Source organism: Anser brachyrhynchus (assembly GCF_964034855.1).
Source record: "Anser brachyrhynchus genome assembly, chromosome: 1".
Classification (NCBI taxonomy): domain Eukaryota; kingdom Metazoa; phylum Chordata; class Aves; order Anseriformes; family Anatidae; genus Anser; species Anser brachyrhynchus.
Window position 1 is genome coordinate 65,534,764 of NC_137694.1, and position 22,714 is coordinate 65,557,477.

The following is a 22,714-nucleotide window of genomic DNA, read 5'->3' on the forward strand; positions in this document are numbered from 1 at the left end:
TCTTCTTTCTTTGCAGGCTGGCCTGGGGCAGAGATAACTTGTCCTAGGAGCAAAAAGCTATGTTCAGCCATTGTTGACTGAAGGAAGGCCATGGAAAGGAGCCCCCAGCAGAGCACTGTTTAAGGGAAAGGAAAGAAAGACTGGGAAATCTAGGAGACAGCTACTCTACTCAACCTCTTAAGTTGTCACAGGAGAGGATGAAGCAGTTCAACTCTGAAAAATCTTTTTATCTTTATGCTTGTGGTGTCATTCAGACATTTAAGACTTTTCATGGCCATGAATGTTCCCTGGCCCTATCCACCTCCCATCTGGGGCTGAAGAAAATAAGATAAATGACTTTGCGTTTTGCACTGAGGTCTCCCTAATGAATCACTCTCTGCTTAGTCCAACCCTGAACTGAAAGTCCCTCTTTAAACAAAAAAAGGATCTCAAAGGCTTACAGAAAAACCACCCATGTTAGGGAAAGCTGCAGGGTAAGGGTTTTGACTGGGTTCTCCTGTCTACGCAAACTGGGAGTGAAGTTTTGGCCTAATTTCTTGTTTAATTTCTAATATGTAATAATAGATTATTGTCCTGATTTGAAAAGAAAGTCCTTTACAGCTAAGGTTTTGGTGTCTGATTTTGTCTGATTTGGTGTCAGATTAGTTTGAGGCCAAGAGATTTACTAGTGTAGAAGTCAAGAAGACACCATGGGCTACTGCACTGCAGCTGGGAGCCCTTCTTGAGAGGGCAAAGAGCTGTCCCTATAGCTCATAGGGCAGGAGGGGGTCACCATATATGACATGTTGTTGCCAAATCCCAGTGGTTGGTGGATGCTTATGAGTAGCCACTGCCTTTTATCGCTCTGACCACCTTCACATGTTTTAGTGGCTACCTGATTTGCCCAAGGAGATCACCTCTTGGGGTCCTCAGGGCAAAAGTGGGCTTCCTAGAGCTAAGCTGTCTTTGTGACCACAGAAGGAGAGACCACCACAGCCCTTTGGTCACCCCCAGAAGCATCTCTCCAGGGAGGTGTCTGCTGAAAGGCAGAGTCACTTGCAAGTTAGCCAGCTATACACCGCTGAAATCCATCTTCCTCAGGCAGTTCTGTAGGTTCCAAAGCAACCAGTGTGCTTCTTCAGGCACCTAAATATCGCTGTTAAAGTGGTTTATTGTCCCTTGGTTTCACACCTATGAAAGGGGAGTCCCAGCATGCTGCTTCTGTGATGCCCATGTGGTCCTTACTCCCTTTTCTCTTGCAGCAAGCTTGAGAAGCAAGTGTAGATGGTGGTCTTGTCCCCTGTGTTCCTTCTTCTTGTGGGAAACACAAAGAACGTTCAACCGCACAAATAAATTCAACTGCTAATTTCCAGGGCCTAATTACACTTCTTGGGTTTGCTGCCTGACCTGAAAATAAAACGCCTCTTCCAAAGTTGTTTTATTTTGTTTTGTTTTAGCAAAGCAAATAAACAAAAGTCACGCTACCGAGTGCAGAGGATGGCTTGCGCGGTTCATTTGCCTTTCTTCCTGCCTGGGTTCTGCTCGGCCAGTTGTGCCCCAAGCTGCGCTTTGGGAGGGGCATCCCACGCTAAATATATCCGCGCTGCCTGTGAAATGCAGTATGGGGCACTGCGTCATTTGGTGGAGTTTACTTGGAAACTAAGGTGGGAAGCCAGCTTTTATTTTCAGCCTTGGGTCAGATGCATTGGTCAGTTGTCTCACCCGGAATTTTAGTCTCGATCAGGAGCTTGTCCTTGTAAAAGAGATACAGAACCAGCTCTCTAAATAAAAAAACAAGCTAATTGCAGCAACAAAATAACATTGGAGCAACCGTATTTTTCTTGTTCAGCAACCAGATTTAAGATCCAAGAGCTTCTTTGGATAGGTCACATTAAAACAAACAAAAAAATCATAGCTCAAATATCATAGTTTACTGAGTAGAGGAGTTGGTGTAATGCTGAACGCTCTAAATATATCAGGAAGGACTCCAGCTCTGGCAGCACACCGACAAGTGAAGTCTTGAGCTTTTGATAATGTTAGGTCAGAAATACATACCTACAAGAAAATACATGATGAACAGATTCAACTTGGCATCTAAAGAGGGTTCAGATTTGCAATTTCTAGTTCTGACTTTTGGCTTGTCTTTCTTCCATGCTTCCAGAGTGTGGAAACACCAAGGTGCAGGTCCAGCACCTGAACTAGCTTTGGTGCATTTGCCCTCAGCAAGGCAAATGTAGCATTGGTGACACAAATCTGCTGGGGACTCTTGGGGACTTGCCCAGGCAAGTAGGAAGGTGGAAACCCTCACTGTCTGTCCAGAGCTAGCCAGGAGCTCCTGCCTGCATGTGTAACACGTGGCAATCAATCTCTGGCTGACGTATATATTTTTCTCTCTCTTGCCTATGCCGTTATAAATGAGAGGAAAGTCAGTGTCCGTATACGGCTGTCTTACTAAAATAGGAGATAAGTGGACTGTTCAGTTATATTTTTCCAGCAGGATAATGATGAAGTAACTCCTGTCTTGTGCTTTATAGTGCCTGGCACACTGGGGCCTAGGGACATTCCTACAGTGTGAGCTGTGCTTTGAAGCCCAAGGCCATTCAGCTCTACCTATGTAGGGCACCGAGCATGCTGGGGTCCTGACCTGCAGCGAGGGATACCCCATCTCCCTGATGTGCATTTCATGCCAATGACAATAAAATCTTCCTGATTTCTCTGGGAGGATTCAGTTGTGAGGATGAGGGCTGGGATTTCTGGGGTATGTCCCTGGCTCTGTGACTTCTGCTAAGATGGAGTGCCTCTTTTCCTTCATGGGCTTCACCTGGCACTAATGGCTGTGGGCAGCAGGGAGGGCAGAGGATTACTACTACCACCCAAGCCTGCCCAGGTGTAGTTTATCCTCTCTGTAACAGAGGAGTGCTGAGAGAACAGTTGAGAAATACTTCTCTTCAGGTTTTGTTGTGGGTTCTTTGTCTGTCCTGCTTTTATGGCTGCCCAATGTTCCCTAGGAAGGAAGTAGGTAAATGAACAGTCCTAGCAGATATTATGGTAGATATCTGACAGCTTTATGTTTCTTCAGATTTCTTGTGCTTTGTTCAAATCTGCATGGCTTCTGAGGCCTTGCTGTATCAGGGAAGGGCAGGGCTGGGGGTAGAGGGTTTCCTGGCAGTGGCAGGGGGAAGTCACAAGCAGCTGTCCCGTGGCCGTGTGCTCCACCTGCTGCACCACGGGCTGTGGTGTGGGCTGAATACTCATGTTTTTTGTTCAATGGTTATGTGGAAAGTAAGCCTGTCTGCGCAGTGTGTCAGAAAGTTACGTTTATTTGGTGAGGAGGTACATATTGGATAGTGTCTGCGTCTCTCTAGTCCACCTCAGGTTATTAACTAAGCCATAATAACGTGTAATTAACCCTTCAAAAATAAGCACTGCTCCTGTATGAAGCTTGCTCCCTTCCCTCTTTCCCCCTTAAGCCCTTCTCCCTACCCTTGTAACCCTTCAGGACAACTGGCTGTGTCCCCCCGCTATCTAGTAGCGGTGGGCAGGCCGAGGCCTCGGTGTCTGGTTTGTGAAGAGGCAGCCGTGGCTTTGTCCTGAATCCTGCCTGTGGACAGCAGCATCGGCTGAATCCGCTGGCATGCCTGTGTGGAGGGCAGGGTGTGTGAGCACACTGAGAGATAACGCCGTGCTCCGAGGGCAGGGCGTTGTGTCCTGACAGAAAATCTGCTGATGCTCCAGCAGGAGAGACTGAGGGTGGCTCTTGGAGCACTGAAGGGTTTTGGTTGGTGCTTTGGTACGTCAGTGCTGCCACAGGGGCAAGAAACATCCTGCGAAGGGCAGCCAGTCTGGAGATTTTGAGTTCCCAAACTGCAGGGTCCCAGTGTGCCAGAGGATGTGGTGGGCAGGAGAAACTCACATCTGCTCCTATCCGCCAGTTCCACTGCCCATTGTGAGTGTGAATGTAAAACAGCGGGGTAGATGCTGGCAGCCTGGCTCTCCCTTTGCCTTCTGTGTGGCTCTCGTGTTTCCGTGCCTTTGAAAGAACATCTGACAAGTCGGGGTTGCAGTTTTTGGGAGCGGTCTGGCTTTAAAGCAGCAATTCATTCGGCTGTGCCAGTGGGAGTAAGCATGAGCTTCTCCTCAGTTTGCAGACATTTAGTGCCAGGGGATGAGGAGGGGGGTGAAGGAAGGAAAAGCAGTCTTGGGCTGGAAAGAGCAGGGACAGAGGAGGAAAAGAACAGGGAGAGGGGAGGTGGTAACCCACCTGGGATGTGGCACATGGGAAGGGTGCAGGTTTGGTCATCCCTCTCCTCATACCTACACCATGCTGGCAGGCTGTGGTGGTGACCCCAGTGTGAAGTCCCATGTAACCAACAGGCAGTGCTTTTGTGGGGAAGGAGGGAATGAGATAAGACAGATGGTTAACCCCACTGCTATGAGCTCTTCTCAGTTGTCACCTACCTCCTGTTCTGTATTTTCTCACCCATACTTACCTGAGGGCTGTCATCTCTTTAACTAAAACAGGGCTTTGCTCATATTCTGTTTACTAAAGCTGCAAAGAAACCCTATAGCTGCAGAAGGCAGAGCAGGAGATATTTTATATTTCCCTCATCAGTACTGAACCAGTGTTCCGGGAAAATGGAAAAAAAAAACGGGTGTTGTGTCATGGGAGAAAGTCTTATTTAGGGGATATAAAACTTTGTGTGCAACCAATGAAGGTCTCCTGGCACTCCTGCTAATCCTGCCCAGGTCTTGCTGTGGTGCACGTAATGCAAAACATATAATAATTCCTTCTGTAGCTTCAGTCAATTTTTTTTGTTTGTTTCCTGAACTGGTGTGCTGTGTTCATGTGTCCTGCTCCAGCAGTCCTACCTTAACGGCTTGACTGGTTTGCTGGGTGGTTTGGAGCCTTTTGATGGAAGGCGCTATTTAATTATCAGCGGTGTTATGTTCCCAGAGTTCACTACATGAAAGGAAAATACCGGCAGTCTGTAATTAATCTAAGCTAATGTGCCACTGTTTACACTCCATCTCCCAAACCAGACAGATGTAAGAAGACACCCAGCCTTCATCTGGGATCCTCCCAGGTTATTTCTGAGCTATCTTTGGAGAACCGCCGTGAACATATCTGCCCACCCCACAAGTCCCTCAGAAATGAGTACCTTTAAATTTTTTGAAGGAATGAGTGGGAGACTTTGTTCTCTAGTGGGGAACAGGGTTTAATGCCTTTTCGTTTGCATTACCACAGCTGACATTGGCTGGCATGGCGCTGGAGTACAGAACCTCTCCAGAAGTCGTGAATTTTGCAGCGTGAAAGGGTCTGATGTAATAGGCGTTGCTTCCTCCATCGCTCCCCTGGCTCTAGGCGACTAGAAGGCTGCTGAGCATGGGGATGTGCTGGCTCTCTGTGGGTGCAAGACGTGTGATTCTCTGCTAGCCTGGCCTTTGGTTTTAAAATAAAATATCATATGTTCGTTTCCGGTCACTCTGCTACAAATATTTAGCAGAAAAAGGTGACGAAAATGCTTAGAGCTGTGGAGAGACTGAAAAGATTATGCATCTGTAGTTAGAGTGAAGGGTAATAAAAAGCAACGTGACAGACATATATAAACTTAGAAGTACAGAGAAGTAAACCAGGCATTCCTGTGTGTACTTTTACATAGTACAAGGTTTTCAATTGAAACAAAACATCTGACATAGGTGAAACTTACTTTTTTCTTGCAGCACATAAATAATTGAGAGCAAGAATTTAGTAGAATTCGGAAAGGATTAGACATTCATATGGATAAGACTCTTACAGTTTATGAATTTTACTCTAGCTGTTTCAGAAGGTATCAGGCCTCCTGTTCCTGGACAGTCTTCCAGCTGTAGTTGGTTTAACTGGCTCCATCGTGTGTCGAACCTTCCTTTGTCTGACAGTGGACGCTAGTTCAGAGTCTTGCATTCCCGAGCATCTCCGCATCAAACGGTCACTATAAATGTGGCTGGAATCAGAGGTGACCACGAGTTTCTAATCACCTGAAGGCTGATATGCAGCACATGAGGATGTTGTTTTTCGCAGACCATAGATTTGAGATGATAATTATCCACCATGTCAAACCACCAACTCACTTGGCTCCGCTACCTCTTTGCCCGTCATCCATCCCAGTGCTGCAGGGGATAGGTGACCTCTGCAGATCTGAGGCGCAGCAGAAAACTTGATGACAGCAGAACCTATGCGTTCCCCTCCTCTTGGGGGATGATGCATTTCAGGTGTTCCATCAGCACCTTTTGTCAGCAAGCTGTTTCATTCAGACTGAAACGAGCTGTAAGCAACTTAATCATGTAGCAAAGGCTCTCCCCGGGTTTACCTTTTTGTTATGTCTTTGGGCTCTGTGTCTGATGCACAGTGACTTATACTGCTGCAGATATACCGGTGCAGAGTAGTCCCCGCAGTGCTGCTGCACGGGGCACTGTGTACAGGGGGACACTCGGGGTAGGCTCATGCTTCCACGCCCCAACCTTTTGCTGGTTTAGCCCAAGTAGCCTGCTGGCATGGCTGGCCTGGAGGGAAGAAAGCTTTGTAATATCCAGCAGAGGGTGCTGATAAACAGCCTGAGCAATCGGGTACCTCTGCACACTGGTTCTCCTGCATCTGAGCCCCAGTTTTGGGTGGGTGCATCCAGGCTAGCAGGTGGAGTGGGCCAGTGGGAGCAGGGCTGCAGAGTGAAATGGTTGGTGCCAAAGACCTGGCAACTGCACAGCAGCACAGTGAAGTGAGGGGCTCCTGTTTTGGTCTGGCTCCGTTCTGGTCCTATGGGTATGGAGGAGGTGTGTGAGGTGTCCTCCTGGAGCATGTTTGCCAGTTCGGTTTGATCTGAAGGGAATCCAGTTTGCCAGCTCGAAGGCTGCTCCAAGTTGCAGATCAACGCATGGGTAGTGGGAATGATGGAGGACTGAATTAGGAAGTGAATCCTGGTTTGAACTAGGCTACTGGCGTGCTCGTGGCTGTCTCGCTGTTGGTAGAGGTCAGGTCTGCTATGGAGTCCCCACCTCCAGCGTCAGGCTGACCCTTTTTGAAATGCAGGTGACTGCAGATACTCCATCTGATCTCCATTCAGTGCAGTCTGCAGCCCCTGAGTTTTTGAACCAAGTTTATGCCTGAACTGAACTCAAACTCTCCAAGTGCATCTCAGTCAAAGCTTCCAAGTTTGATCAGATCTTGCCGTTCAAGCCACAAGGTATTACGCAAAACTGTAACTTGGTCCCAGCTGTGCTCAGAAGGGTCACAAACCTTTCAGTGAACCTGGGCTGAGTTTGTGCCAAATCCCCAAACCAGGTGTATTTTTCATGTGCTTTTAGGACTGTGTGTTGTAAATGTCACGTGGCTCTGAAATTTAGTCCACAGAGCAAATGTAGTATGTGATCGGGGCACTGGGATCAGGGAAGAAGAGGAAGAATTCTTCTTCAGGTAATTATAGGCAGCTGAGTTGCCTGTGGACAAAAATGCTGCTAATGCTCAGCACCTTTAGAGTACTTACTTGCCTCGTAGTGCAGGCATCCCTGAAGTCCTGTACATCAAAGGGTGTAATACCAGTCCGGTCTGTAATCCAGCACACTCTTGCATTATACAAAGATCATAGGTCACAATTACATCAAATGCAGAAAACTTCACTGCTGTCTTTAGAAATCTCTTATTTTCCCTAACGCCTTTTCTACTGGAAAAAATCCCAGAATATTTAATAAACGTACCTAATTAACAGTACCATCTTGCATAACTCATCCTTAATGTCTCTTACATGGAGTTTTCCATCAGTAGCTCTCAAAACACTTTACAGAAGAGATTCTTCTCACGATGCCTGTTTTATAAGTGGGGAAAACAAGGTAGAAGGGCAAGGTAGAAGGGCAAGGTTATGTGGCCAACCAAAGGTGGGGTCTGCAATAAAATTTCAGGTTCTTAGTTCTGTGCTCTGTTGGAACTGCTTCTCCAACCGCTGAAGTGCCTTTGGGTCTGGGTGAAACACAGCAGCCATTGAAACAATTTGGGACAGAAAGTGGAGGGAGGCAGAAATGCAATTATGCGCATAGGAGCGGTCACGTAGCCAAATGCCAATGTTTGTGTAAAGCGACGTGTTGTCTTTAATAACCGCAAGTGTGGTCAGGCACCCATTTATTTCCTCTGAAAGACAACACGCCGAGCGGGTCAGCGCCCTCTGGCATTATGCTGAAACACTGGGGCAGTGTTGACTCAGAGGAAAGAGTTACACTGACTAAGTCACCCGCATCGCTTCCTGAGGGACCCTGGGTTTTCCTGGGAGTATCGGCGAGACCCAGCACTGCCGTCCTGGTGAGATCAGATGAGCTCGTGACCTGAAGTGGTCTGGCTGCAGTTAAACGGAAAGAGATGCTGAAAAAAAGCACAGCTCGTTTTAAGGGCTAGAAGGGTGTTGGTGTCATCCCCCCTCCCCTTTTTTTTTTGGTAAGATCTGTAATTCAAGATGAAATCACTTAAAAAAAAAAAAAAAAAAAGCCTTCTCTAACTAACTTGGTAATAATAGTATGGTTTTAAAAGTACTTGTTTAGCCAATGCTGACTATATGCTTACACAGCTACCTCTGGCCTGGGAAAGATGAAAACCACAATGGCTAAGTATAGAGGCCTCTAAAATATCTTCACGTATACAGTGCCTGAATACACAAACAGCACTGTTCTCTTCTGTCTACAGGAGCAATATTTTCCATAGGGTCTGTATTGACAGAGGTTTCCCCCAGAATTATGCTTATTTATTAAAACAAAATCCTGTAGAACTACATCCATGTGCTGAACCCCATTTCACAACCACCTTCAATCTGATACAAGGAATGTAATCTCTTCCTGAAGAAAAGTAAGCGCTTTTTTTTTTTTTTTCATTCTGTGGTGGAGGCAGGCTCCTGAGTAGGAATTGGGTTTTGTTTTTTCTTGTTTTGTTTTTAACAAGAGTGGGGAACTATTGCCTGGATTTCAGCCTTGGCTCCTGAGAACAGCTGGTGCATGGTGGAGAGAAATTCTCCCATCCTTGAAGCATGGTGGGATCCACAGGGCTGCAGTGGATGCTGGATGCATGGAGACGATGCATTTGCCTTTGCAAAGAAAGCATGTCTGTACGCAGTGTGAAGCTTGCCGCTGGGATAAATTCCTGCTTGCATTTAGTATTTTGCAGCCTGTTTTCTGGAGTACAAATCTGTGTCTCTTGTGGAGGCTGATCCCTCGCTGCTGTGTGCCTTTCTTTAGGTCTTTGACTTAAACTGCCACGGTTGCTTTTGGGCAGTTGTGGGCAACGCAGCTTTCTGTTCCTCCTCTGTGAGTGTTATACCTCAAATATGTTCCTGCTGATTCCCAGCTGTGGGCTAGTTTTATACTGACACAACATATTCTTGTGTAAATGACAGATTTCTCTGAGCTGGGGTTAGCACCCCTCGGTTTGCACGTAGCTGTAGGCAGTGCGTGACATTGTTCTGGTGGGAGCGACATCCCGTCTGAGGCAGGAGGTGGTAGGAGTGGCACACTGAATGCATGCCCAAATTATGTGCTCCAGGGAGCAACACCTGGTTTGTGAGACATGTGCAGATGTTGCGTAGGTGGTCCTCAGATGCCTGGAGATTTTCCTATCATTTCTACCGTGATTATCTATTCTGGCTCCAGATCACTTGCTGGCATACTAGCAACACTGGAAGCCCCCCAGCTTTCATAATAATAAGAACTTGTCCTTCCTTTTTGGGTAAAGCAGCTTCTTCAAATGTTTGTAACAATACGCAGCTGAATATATAGACAGTTCTTTCAACACAGAAGCCCCGTCTGACACAATTTGTCTGCAGTTACAGCACTCAAGCTGTGTTTTGAAATACTTATTTCTACAAGGACCATTCTTCAGGGAAATGGTGTGGAAGGGGAACAGAAATGAACATGCCCCAGGACCTCCTCCAGGGCTGTTGGGAGGTTCTGACAACTTTCTGAAGTTGTGTCCTGGGCACGGGGATACCGGTGATTATATTTGAGTTGTCTCTGATGGCTTCCTTGCAGAGATCTGAAGTAATTTTTTTTTCTTTTTTTGAACTTTACAGTTCTCATAGATACATGGTGGTACTCTCAATCTATGCACGAAGCAGCTGAGGTGCAGCCAGGTGGCAAGACTTCCCTGCAGTCAGGCAGTGAGCTTGGAGCAGAATCTACAGTCTTATTTTTCCTCAGAGGTGCAAGTCACCAGGAGCTCCTGTGGCACTCTAGCATCTCTGAACACTTAGACTTTGAAAAATTCAAGCCATGAGCCCCTTCACTTACCTCACTCCACTGCTGCTGATGCCTAGTGCATTCCATAGCTACATGTGAGGGCAATACACAGTTCAAGACGTGCGGTTGTAAGTTCCTGGGTAAGCAACAACACTTCTGTATGGTATGTACTGTACTGTATGGTAGCCCAGTACCTCTGTTCTGCTGCACTAGCGATGAGACTGGAGATGCAATTGTGTCTTGACAATAGTGGTGATAGCACAAGCAGCAAACAGGTACCAGTCTGTGTGCTGTACCTCCTTAGAGCACGGTGACAGTCAGCACATCCTCTCTGCTGAGAGCTGGAAAGGAATTTTTTGCCCCCTTCTTTAGGACTGCAGGACATCCTATAATGGTAAGAGAACTGGCAAGAGCCTGTAAAGCTCAAAGTCTGTAATGCTCGTGGTAAGACAGTTTTGGTGCTGTGTACAACTCCAGTGGTTTTAGTCATCATGGCCCATCAGTCTTCTCTTTTCATTTATGTTATAGAGCTACCCTAGGAAAGTAAGTTCCTTCAACTTTAAACAGCTGTATGTGACATGCTGGTTATCTTCAGTTTTTACTGAACTGAGCACATCATCTCGTAACCACTAGCAGCCCCTGGGCAGGGGACAGAAATACTGTCTCTGGTGATTCCTGTGGAGACCACCGCAGTTAGATTAGTGGGGAGCGGTATGAGAGATCACCGAAAAGAAAGATAAAGGAGCAAGGCTTGCAGGAATCTGTAAGAGAAGGTAGTAGGAATGCTGGGATGGAGGGGGAATACTGAGTTACCAACATGTAGTAGGAATCTTTAACAATTTGCAATGGCAAATTGTGTCTTTATAACATCTTTATATAATAATACAGTAATATATGAAATCTTTGCAACACCCCTGTGAGGAAGTCACTTTACATTGTTGGGATTCTGGATTTGGAAAGACTGTAATAGTTTCCAGACATGTTTATCATATATCTAAAGATCTACCTGTGTAACGTAACACAATAATTAGGCTCTTTGCAAGGCAGACCCAGCACAGAGGTGAAGCATGTTGCATTTGAAGTGCATCAGCAGACAGCTGAGAAGGGAAGGGAGTAGTGTGCAAGACTGTAAGAGGCTTCTCTAAACAGAAAGAGTGGTAAAGTCTTTTCTGTTGTCAATTGTGGAAAGCATTTAAAAATAAATAGAGCTTAATCTGCAGGAAAAATGAAAGACTTAAGATGGGCTTGGAGAAGAATTATTAGAAGGAAACTGGAAGTGGTTAGGTAGGGGGCTGCAGGCTGTGCCTCGACAGCAGAGTTTTAGGAACAGGTGAGATAAACTTTGTTAGGAATGATCCAAGTATACTTGATCCTGCCTCCGCGCAGGATGTTGGACAGTGATCTCTGGAAGTCCGCTGTGTTTCAGTGACCCTGTAAGGAGGGCTTTCTAAGGTTATCCGTGGACAACGGGCTGTGTATAAATAGACTGGGAACTCCAGGAGGAAGGCTTGCCTGTGGTGCTTAGAGCAGCAGGCTGGGCGAAAGATTCACCTTTTAGGGAGTAGTAGAAGATGGCTGTCTTGTGGTGTTATGCCTGGCGTTCAATTCATTGGGGTAAGAACCAGAGCCGATTCCTTACCTGACCTTACTTTTCTAGTAAACCTAGTGAATCATACAGGTCACATACTATACTAGTAGCTACTGGTGATTCTGGATTCCTTATCTTTGGATGTTGAAGCTGTCAAGCTGTCTTGAAGAGTGGACTCATCTGTCTTCTGAAAGTTAGACACATACGGACTATCTTGAAGCACATCAGCCTTAATGAGCAATTTTGAAAATGCTAGGCCATTAGCCTTTTTCTTTATCTTACCATCTTGAAACTCTTCACAAAAACAGTATCTGTGTGGATAGAGAGAAGGAGAGGGAGGTGAGAGACCTCATCCAAGAAAAAAAATAAAAAGGCAAAACAAATGACATTTAGGCAGTATTCAAAATTGCAAAATCAAAATCCCCAGCTTAGGCACCACCTAGCTCCTGGGGGCATCTAAATTCCACAAATGCCTCATTTGCCTTTTCCTCTGTGTTTGTTTGTCTGTCTGTTTTTTATTTTAACGCCCCTCGGGTGCTGAGAGTGTTGTACTTAACGTGCCTGCCCAAAACTGCTTGGGTCTGATCATGATCCAGGAGGAGAACACCCTGGCCCCTCAGCCTCCCCAGGCATTTTCAGAGCACACCTAGCACACATGGATGTGATAAGATCTGAGACAGTGGCGGCTGCAGCTTTGTACTGAAACATCTTATGTACCAACCAAATGGTTGGAAGGCTCAGGGATCAGAACTTGCTTCTGTTTCGCTCAACAGCTGCCTTACGCAACGCCCAGAAAGGTTTCCACAAGGACAGACTGAGAGTAAATGTTCACGGTCTGCAGCCATTCCTTTCCTTGTGTACTCTTCTTGCCACGAATCCCAAATGACCATCTGTACCGCAACGTGGCTTAGAGGGGAAAGATAAAGAGTGGCCCTTTCTCCTGGCCCTTGCCTGAGGGCCAGTGCTTAGTACCTTCTCTGGGAGGTGTAGGTTTGGAGTGCCACAGACGGAGGAAGGAATTAAAGCAGGTCTCCTGCTTCCTTAGGCTATTGTTTAAAAGCAGGGCGCACTGCTGCTTCCTCCGGGTTTGTTTTGTTTGCTTGTACACAGGTGTGAGCGCAGCAATTTGACAGCAGAGGAGAAGCACCTAATTGCATTGGTTTGGATCGCGTGTGAGCGAAGGCACTTGCCCAGAGCTACCGGGAAGGTACATTGCTCCTCAGGCAGGAGAGCCGGCAGCGCTTCTCCTCTGGCTGCCCCACGCTGAGTGTGCTGACAAGTGGCTCAGTGCCCAGCAAGAAGTTGTTTTGGAGCCTCTGAAGTGTCTGGCTTGTGTGTCAGCTGTGAAAGCACCAAGGACCCTAACCCTGGGTCCCACCCTTGGAGCAAGGCTCTGGAAAGCTGGGTGTTGCAGTGCACGCATCTTCAGTGCCAAGTCTTTTTTGGAACTTGTCTTAAGTAACTTGTGCAAGACCTCCTGCATAATGGGTTTGCAGAGCCAACGCCTAGCCTTTACAGCCTGTCCAGAGGACCATATCACTGCCTGCTCTTTGTTGTTTTTTTCTTTTTGTTTGTTTGTTTGTTTTCAGTTCAGCGAGGCTCGCAGAACTGAAATCGGTTGCTTTTTCTTGAGCTGTTAAAAAAAAAACAAAAACTTTTTGTGTGCAGTGTTGCTTCTGTGAAAAAGAATTTCTGTTAGGTGCACAGCGCAGGAGCAGGACTCTGAGCCTGGGGTCTGGCTGTAGGACTGGGAGGAGGCTTGCTGCTGATATGAGCGGTGGTGGTTTCTCTGGATCCAGCTGCAGTGGTTTGGTTTCTGGCTGAGTCTGTCTGAAAGCGGCACAGACCAAAACACAAAGAGAGGGAGGGTCGTAAGTCCCCCCATTCTCTCCTGATAATCCCTTAAAAAATAATTGCAGGCCTAAACCTCTGGCCTCCAGCAAATTTTCCACTCGATTAGAGGCTTTTGTGAAGCTGGGGAAAGGGACACGCAGACTTGCACATTGTGCCGCTGCCCGAAACTTCCAGCTGGGATTTTTTCCATCAAAAGGGGATTTTAGTAAAACCATTATAAGGGGCTTAGTCACAGAAAAGCAGTTGAGCTGAGACAGGGGTAGATTAGCTTTAACATGCTTGTTTTTGGCACTAGGGACAGGGTGGAAGTTACACCCAGCCGCTCACATGCAGCCTCCCCCTGTCTGTCTGAGCTCCTGGCAGGTGTGTGAGGGAGATGTCATCCCGGCACGCCGCGTCCAAATGGACGGAGACAAGGGGAAGGGAGCCAACAGCCCAAACGCAAGTTCTCGCGCAGTGTGGTCTAGGTCTCTAAACCAAAAGCTGCTGCCATTTGATCGGTCTTTGGTGTGGTCTGTGCAAGTGTGCTAATGGACAGGTGCCCCTAGGGATGGAAAATGGTGATGGGCAATACCATTTGCAGCCTTAAGGACCATGTCCTGCCTGTGCCTTTGATCCGCATGGGTGGTCCCTCTGAGTCACTGCAGAGACAGTTGTGGTGAAGATGTAGATAGAGCAGCTGGTACCGCTGCAATCCGAGCTGTACCTGTTGTTGTGACTAGACGTCTGCCTTCAGGACTGTCAAGGCACCGCTTCTTGTCAGCTCTGTCTTTGTTTTGTGAGCCGAGCTGTTGCCTGAAATAAAAGCTGCAATGACTGAAGAATCTGAAGAGAGGGATATTTTGCCGGAGTAGTTCCTGTTGCTGGGAGCTCTTCTACAACCTACGTTCATACATCAGCACTTCTGGGGCTCTGGGTGGCAGACCCTGTTATGAGAACATTAGAAAGGTGCCATGTGCACGTAGTGTTCTGTCCTCATTCTCCCTCTCCAGAGCTACGTTAGGCTGGAAAGCTCATTTCAGGCTTTGCTTCTCCAAGTGCCAGGAGCGAGCAGAACTGGAGGCAGAGAGTGGACACCAGATGTTGTTTGGCCACTCGCTGATTTGGGACATTACCTTAGTCAAGTTGCTTCCACCCCTCCTTCCCATTAGTGACTATACTTCCTTTTCTGATGTCTGTGCATGGCGTGAGCCATGCAGAAGCTAATTACTTATTCTAGTAAATTATTGGCTACAGCTGTTTCTGAAAGTGACACCATAACTCTATCTGTAGCAGCAGTGTTAGAAGTGGGAGGGTGAAAAAAAAAAAAGCAGTTTAGGTCCTAAAAAGGTCATGTGCGTACAGCCCTTGATACCTTAATCACTAAGGAGGTAAGCCACTGAGCAACTGCCAACAGCATAACCAAGCCCTGCACTGAACTAAAATAATCCAACCATTATTTTGATCCTAATCTGTTCGTATTCCCATACTTGCACACTTTATAAAAATAATCATAATTTTCTTAGTGTGAAGCTACAGAGGTCAAGAGATGCAGACTGTCCTGGGTGGTGCTTTAGACAGTGCTACACTAGACCTGGAGCCAGCGAGGAGGCTCGCTGGTGGCTTGTGCTGTGGCAGAGCCTCCAGCCTGGCTGGGATGGGGCGAGGTGGTGCTGGTTCTGAACCAGGCCGGGCTTTTGCTGTGGAAATTAGTTTTTTTCCAGCAGCAGCCAACCCGGGCCCGGACACACAGGACTCATACAGGGGCAAGGTGTGCTGGTGGTTGACCTGGCGGCTGTCTCCACAGGAGCTGCGGCTTCCCATTTGGTTTAAGGTGTAAACCCACAGCAGCCTCATCTGCTGGAGGCGCACGCCGCAGCTCTCGCTGGAACGAACCCCGGGGAAATCAAGGGTTGGTGACAACGATGACAAACTCCGTTTCGTGGCAGAGTGGCGCCCTGATGGCGGCCATCTCACCCACAGCACCGGTCATGCCCACACGGCTACCGGGCTGTCCGGCGGGCACCCTCAGCCCGCGGGGAGCCGCAGGTGGCTCCCAGGCGGCAGGCGTCCCCTCAGAGGGGACAACGCGTCCCTGACACCTTCAGCCTGCCGCGGTCACGCGCGGGCTTTGTCCGCGCTTGGCACCCCACCCGCGCTGGGGAGCGGCTTCGCCAGCGTGTGCTAGTTAATTAATTAATTAATTAAGCTGCGAGGCGCGGGGAGCCGCGGGGGCCTCGCCCGCGGGCCCACGAGCCGAGGGGCGGCCGGGCGGGCCGAGGAGGGCGGCACTCGGCGGGCAATGCTGCCGCCTGGCGGGGCGGCGCCGCGCCTGCAGCCGGTGGCGGCCGGGGGTGGCCGTGAGGCGGCGGCGGGTTTGAGCCCCGAGCTGGGGCCCTGCCCTGCTGCCTGAGCCGTCCGAGAGCCGCCTCGGTGGGGGCAGCCCCCCCAGGGCCGCCTGGCTGCCCCAGGTGGCCGAGGCACGGGTGTCCGCGGCGTGTCCCCGCGCTGAGGGGGCTCGCTGCGCAGGGAGGGTTGTGCTGAGGTGGGGACAGCGCACGGCCACCTGGCAGGGCATCTGAGAAGAGGCTAGGGCCTGGAGGGGCTTGTCCCAAAGCTCTGGAGAAAAGCATGTCTGTAGCATGGGCTGCCTTTAGTTTTCTGGATTATCGTTTCATCCCATCTGCTTTACTGGGTGTTTGCCAGGGGAGCGGCGCCATCGCTGCCACCGCGCCTAGGGATCGGTGGCACGTAGGGCGCCGTGGGCAAACTGCCGAAGGTTTGCCGGAGCGGGCTTTCCTGAGCAGCAGGCGTCACATCTCGGACGCCGCCACGAGCCCGGAGGAGAGGAGGAAGCCAGCTCCCCGGTGGCACGAGCAGCCTTACGGGACTTCCCTTTGACATGTGGCAGGGGGAATTTATAGCGCTGAAGGATGCGTGTGCTTTACTCTGAAGCTGGGGCGCCGGGAGTGCAACTGTAGCTGTCATGAAAGGAGATAATGGCAGGTTTTTATTGCTGCTGAGTGCTTGGCGTTTTAGTTCACTGAACAAGAAGAGAGGCCGCTGGCTACATAGCTGTGATCGGTGTGGCCTCGTAGTGCTGTCTGTATTCCTTTGGTGCCAACCTGCCAGACCGCTTAGGTTACCTGGGGGTTGTAAAGTTTGGGCGCTTGGGGAAAAGGGGAGGAAGAGGGTGAACCTCAGATAGAAAGATTTTATTTATAGGGTTTTGTTGGGTTTTGTTGTTGTTTGTTTATTTATTTTTTAAGCTTGGAGGGGGCAGGGGGAATTGTTTCATCTTCAAATCCTGGAGACACAAGAATCAAGGGGAGGAAAATGACAAGGAATTGCCATTTCTAAATCTGACCGCCTTATTTTCTATAGCAGAACAGGAGCTTGGTTTATGTCTCAGAAACCCTCTTATGGAAATACGTGCTTGGAGCACATGTCCCTGATATTAAACTTCTGACACCCCTTCCAAAACACACCCAAGATTTGAGGAAGTCTTTTAGGAAAATCCCATTTCCGTTCGTCGTTCTGTCGCAAGGACAGATCGGACTCAGATCTTTTGAAATCTTTGCAGTGCTGTTTCAGGTTGGACTGGCATTTAGCTAATGCGTTTGGTAGATTTAATTAAAGAGGGGGAGAAGCACTTGTGTCACTGCCAAACGTGGCTGGAATCTAAGTTCTGGCATAGGAGCCCGGCAAACCCTCTCCAGCTCTTTATTTCATGCAGCTTAGGGCTGGGGAATTCAGTGGGACGGCCTTTCTGGCTGGCCGCAGCAGGGAGCATTATGCAACCCGACCAGCAGCTCTGGCATGGTGCCTCGCTGATGTCCTTAGGGGTCCTCGAACACAGCCAGAGCCACCCAGTTGGGTTTATCGATTATCTGTTCTCCACAGAAGGCGCTGTTAAATTGCTGCTGGCTGAAATACTGGGATTTAAGGTAGAGGATCAAGATAGAGAAGACAAAGAGTCTGCTTTGCTAGAAGCAACCCGTGCACATATGTAGAGATGCCGGCAGACTCAGGGGACGCTTACCTTTGAGCTGTTAAGGGCAGCCTCTGTGAACTTCTAGCTTTGGTTCCAAAAACTTTGGGTGTCTCGGTCACCCAGCTCTCAGTTTAACTCTTCCCTGACAGTCCAAGGGCAGGTTCAGTAGCTATATTTGCATGGAGACAACCTCTTGTCCTAGCACAGACCCCAGGCAGTTTGCATTACACCTGTCCCCAGTCCCCTATGATTTATTAACGGGGAGACAAAGGACCCCAGAATCACCGCAACAAATGGATTCAGCCGAAACTGTAGCGTGGGGCGGGAGGGTGTAAAACGTATAAATCTTCCACGCACAGGCCTCCCATATGCTAGTCCAAGGGCAGTAGGACCCAGGTGGAGCCTCCTTTTCCTCCCCATCTCCCCCTCCCCACATGTGGCCTTGGAGGATGGACAGGAGAGGAGCCAGCCACAGGCTCTGGCCAGGGGCGCAGCTGCTGCAGCAAGCAGAGACCCCACGAACACCAGCGCTTCGCTGCAGCTCATGAGCCAGCATCCTCTGCTGCCAGCCTGTGCCCATCTCCCCTCCATGTCGCGCCTGCTCCACTTTCTGCCACCACCTTGCAAGCGTGGCTCCTCTGCTCCCCGGAGCCGTGGTGCTCGGAGCAGGCTGGCCCCGTTTCAACGCCCAGCTTGCACAGCTGTAGGTGCTCCAGGGCAGGGCCGGCCGCCTCAACCAGCGAGGCTGGCTGCGCTGGCAGCGCTTTCGCTGGGCTCAGCATCGCGGCAGGCAGGGGCCAAAGGGTTGGGGCAGGCAGGGCAAAGCCGGTGGGGCTCTGAGGAGCGTGGGGGCACTGTGAGCACGGCGACACAGACGGGAGACTTCCAGCTCGCTTCCAAATAGCGTTTTTATGGCTTTCTACCTCGGTTGCCAACTGAGTCGTGTTCAAAACTTCAAGAGTGGCTGGAGAGTGAGAATTAAGTTTCCTTGTTACCCTAAGGAGTCATATGGTAATTGGTCTATGGTTGTTGGCAATGGATTATTTATTTTAAGAAACCCTTCTCTTCACTAGTAAACACATGCATTCTTCCAGCTCTGGCCTCGCCAGACAGTAAGGCTGCATCTGTGCCCGAGGAAGTGTCATTCCCGGGCACCAGAGCACGGCAGTCCATGAGGAGCACTTGCTCCTTCTGCGGGAACAGCCCGTGGTGTCTCAGCGCTGGGCCTCAGGGAGGCTTCGGTTTCAGCAGTGTCCTTAGGCTTGGCTTCCGTTTAAATAGCATACTGAGCCATGTGGGCAATGTTTTGGGCTGTTTGTTTTTTTTTTCTTTTTTTTCTTTTTTTTTTTTTTTAAGTGGGGAAAGGAAGTTTGGTTGTTTCTTGTTTGTTTTGTTTTTAGGGAAGGAAAAAACCAAACTGTCCTATTTCTGATTACAGAACTCAATTATTAGGCATTTTTGACATGGATATCCAACCCATGTGAACATGGTCCTTAATAAGGAGATAGCGTTTTCGGTCAAATCCAGCAGAAACAAACCATACAGGGGATCTGTCGTGAGAGCTCTATCATTCTCCATCCCTCGACAGAACTGCTGACTTCCCCTATTAGAATTTAAATTTCAGAGGTAGTGGGAACCTGATCTTGAATTCCTGTTGTTTATAGTGCTCGTACATCCTCTTTTTCAGTCAAGAAGTTACTGTAGACTTTTTTTTCTTAACGCAGGAAAGAAAGACCCCACACCTCCCTGCAAGTGAAGGAAGATGGATATAGTGTCAGGCTCAATTAGATCCAATTGTGGTGGCTTTCCCTACAGCGAACAATGCAGCTTTTGTGATGAACTCCCAGCAGAAAGCTTGGAAGTTGGGGGGGGGGGGGGAACAACAACAACATCCCCCCCAAAGCCCAAATCTCAAGATAGCCTAGGTGCCAGCCCTTCTCCTCAGGGTGGGGAGGAGACAGTGCGCAGCTGTGGCCCCCTTAAAAAGAAATGATTTTCCCCTTTGAAATGAGGCACCGGCACACGAGGGGAGAGAGAGGTGGCTAGAGCTGGAGACAAAGAAGTGCGTACAGTCCAGCCTCAGCCAAAAGTGTCTGCGGACGAGGAGGTTGGCACGGAGGCCAGGCCGGCCCTGGAGGCGCAGGGGACCTCCTCTGGTGGGGCGGCCGACCCACCTGGAGCAGCACCCGATGCGCCGGGGCTGCCGGAGCGAGCCGGATAGCGCAGAGGGAACAAAGTGGCCTGCTCAGTGCTGGAAGTGCTTAAAATGCAAATGTACAGGAACTTCAGACCATCCCCCTCCCTCCTCGGCATAGAGGAAAGCAGCTTAAATACAGCCAGGCCTGGAGAGGAATGTTAAAAAGAGGGGAAGAATCACCCTCCTCCTTTCCATAGGGACCCTCACACGGCAAGATTCAGTATGCATGACTGAACAAGCAAGCAAGGACAGCTCCTCTTTTAACTTTCCTGAACAATGGCTCCAGCTTCTTCCACCATTTCGCATTCTGTCTACCCCAACTCCTCCTTTTAAGAAAGGAAGGGGGCAGCGGGGGAGAGAAAGCCCTGCTGCAGGACTTAGAGGGAGAAAAGCTTTGTTTCGTGCCCTATAAACACCGCTTAAGCTCCATCTCAAACAACAATAAAAAACCCACATCGTGGAAGTCTAAAAGGGACCCTGTCAGGTTAAAAGTCATACATTAAAGAGAAAGATTATGGTATAGTACAAAGGATACCTTAGGTTTTTTTTTCTTTTAACATCCCCACTTTACTTTCTCTTTACTTTCATCTTTGCTTGGGCAATGGAAACCAACCGAGCCATTTCAGATTTCCCAGGTTCTCGTGCGCTTGCGAGAGCAGAGTTTTAGGTGGTTGTCATCGCTGGGAAGTGTTTTTATTGATGGCTCTTCCACAGGGGATGGCGAGGGTGGGCCTCAATGTAGGCACAAAAAACCTCTGCCATCTTCCTGGAGCTTTAAAGAATTAACAAACCTAGTCCTTCTGCTCCCCCTTCCAAATGTCAGGCTTCCCCTACCACAAAATATTTAATTCGCTTGACAGCAAACTTCAGCACGTGCAGCTTGTCCGACCTCAGACGGAGCAGACGCCTCACACCGAGCAGTCCTACTCGGTTTCTCTCTAGATGCTGAACGCTCCCGCAGACAGCGCTGGTCCTACCAAAACCCTTCCCTAGAAACTTTTAATTATGATGTTACTCAACATCCTGCACAGGAGGGACCAGACTCTCCACTTCCTTTCCCTCAGCGGTCACTCACTGAACTGAGAGCAGCCCCAACCCCTCTGCACAAGCTGCGCAGCACGCTTACCGAAACCAAGACAGGTCGATACCTCTTCAAAAAGCACAGACAACACAGATACGGCTTTTTTTTTCAAAAACATACTTCATATTTCCTCTTTTATTATATAAATATCAGTTTAACCTTTTACTGTAAGAATATAAAATGTTTTAAGAGGATCTTTGTTATTTTTATACAAATTCACAAACAGTACAATTAATCCATAGGGGTCTCTGGGTTTGCGTTAACTCCGTGGTCTGGCCTGTTACTGTGGAGGATTTGAGATTTTGAACACACAAGAAAAAAAAAAGCCAAGATATTTTTCTTAAAAAAAAAATAAAACAAAAAAACTTACTCTTCCTCTTTAAAATAATAATAAAAAAAAAAATCTAAAGAACCAGCTCCATTTTATTGACAGAACAGAGATAAGACAGATGAACTTCAGTCTCCTCCCCTTCACATTACAGCCTCGGGGCCTGCAGGCCTGCTCTGCTCCTCTCTCCACTCACAAACAGGAAGCCTCACATAGTGACCTTTTGTAGGTGATTTGGGAGGGGAGGGGGAAATATTTGCATATATCTATATATATAAATTTTTTTTTAAAACCAACTTGCATTTTTACACATTTCCGTTAACAGTAGCCCAATCCTCAGCATGGATTCTCACGTTACATGTTTGTGCTAGAAGAGTAAAAAATGCAGATGCACAGTTTGGGTCCCCGATCCCCAGTGAAGAGGGACGGAGAGGCACAACCAGAATGTGAGGGTGGGACACAGCAGGGTAAGCTTAAAAGCAAACAAAAATTAAAAAAAAAAAGGGGGGGGGGAGAGAAAAAGAAGAACAAACCCAAGGGGCATTATTCCAGTCTAGGCACAAAAATGTTTCAGTCTCAAAATCTCTTTCCTGTAAGAATTCCAGGGTTTTTGAGGAGAAAAAAAAAAGTAACAAATTAAAACGAGGTAGCCAGACATCATATATATATTTATATATATAGAATATATTCAGCAGAAAAAAAATGTACTTAAAAATCCACAAGAACAGCAACTTCAAATGTCTTTAAAAATAAAACCATGTGAGAAAACGAATACTGTAAAGAGGAGAATGAATGAGGAAAACTGGGATCAGTTACAGGATATAAGCAAGGGATAGATGGGAGAGTAAGAGGCTGTTTTTGTAGCAGTAATTTTTTTTATGCATTTCAAAATAAAAACAGGTCACAGTATCTCAAATGAAGCAGAAATGAAGCTGGAGATTCTTCCTTAAGTCCCCTGGGCCGAGGGCAGCTAGCCACCCCTTCCACCCACTCGCCCCCAGTCGAAGAAGAGGAATGGATATGTAGCTGGATATGTCTATCCCTGTTGCCAAGAAGAAGGAGGGGAGAAAGAGAGAGAGAATGATGAAAGGGAAGACGAGTCTCTCGGTAACTCTCAGTGTCCCCCAGTACATGGGAAGGTCTAAGAGACCGGGGCCTGTGTCCAGTCCCTACAGAAACAGGAGTAGGAGGAAATGGTATCTTCCTCTCCAGTACAGAGAGATGGGGAGAAAGAACAGAGTGCCTAGGCTTCTCCCTTCACCATAGTGCAGGATGACATGGAAACATAGTGACAAAAGGAGAGGTTGTAGCTATCCCTATTCTCAGTGCAGTGGAGAACTGGAGTAGTGGGAAACTGTATCCACCCACAGCAGAGAATAACACAGAACTGGAGATTAAAAACAGACCAAAAAAAAAAAATCAATGTACCTAGGGAGCAGTATTTCTGTCACAATTCCCAGTTGATGGGGGAG

At 48.2% G+C, this 22,714-nt stretch overlaps 1 protein-coding gene and 1 long non-coding RNA gene across 3 annotated transcripts in view; both read left to right on the top strand.

Annotated features, from left to right (window-relative positions):
- The window catches only part of LOC308195641, a 33,521-nt gene extending 10,860 nt beyond the window's left edge, over positions 1–22,661 (top strand). For both annotated transcript variants that reach the window (XR_013951688.1, XR_013951689.1), the window contains exon 2: positions 17–22,661. This is a non-coding gene — a long non-coding RNA (uncharacterized lncRNA). The remainder of the gene's footprint in view (positions 1–16) is intronic.
- The window catches only part of WNT5B (Wnt family member 5B), a 70,665-nt gene that overhangs the window by 11,138 nt on the left and 36,813 nt on the right, over positions 1–22,714 (top strand). The gene's annotated exons all lie outside the window — the stretch shown is intronic.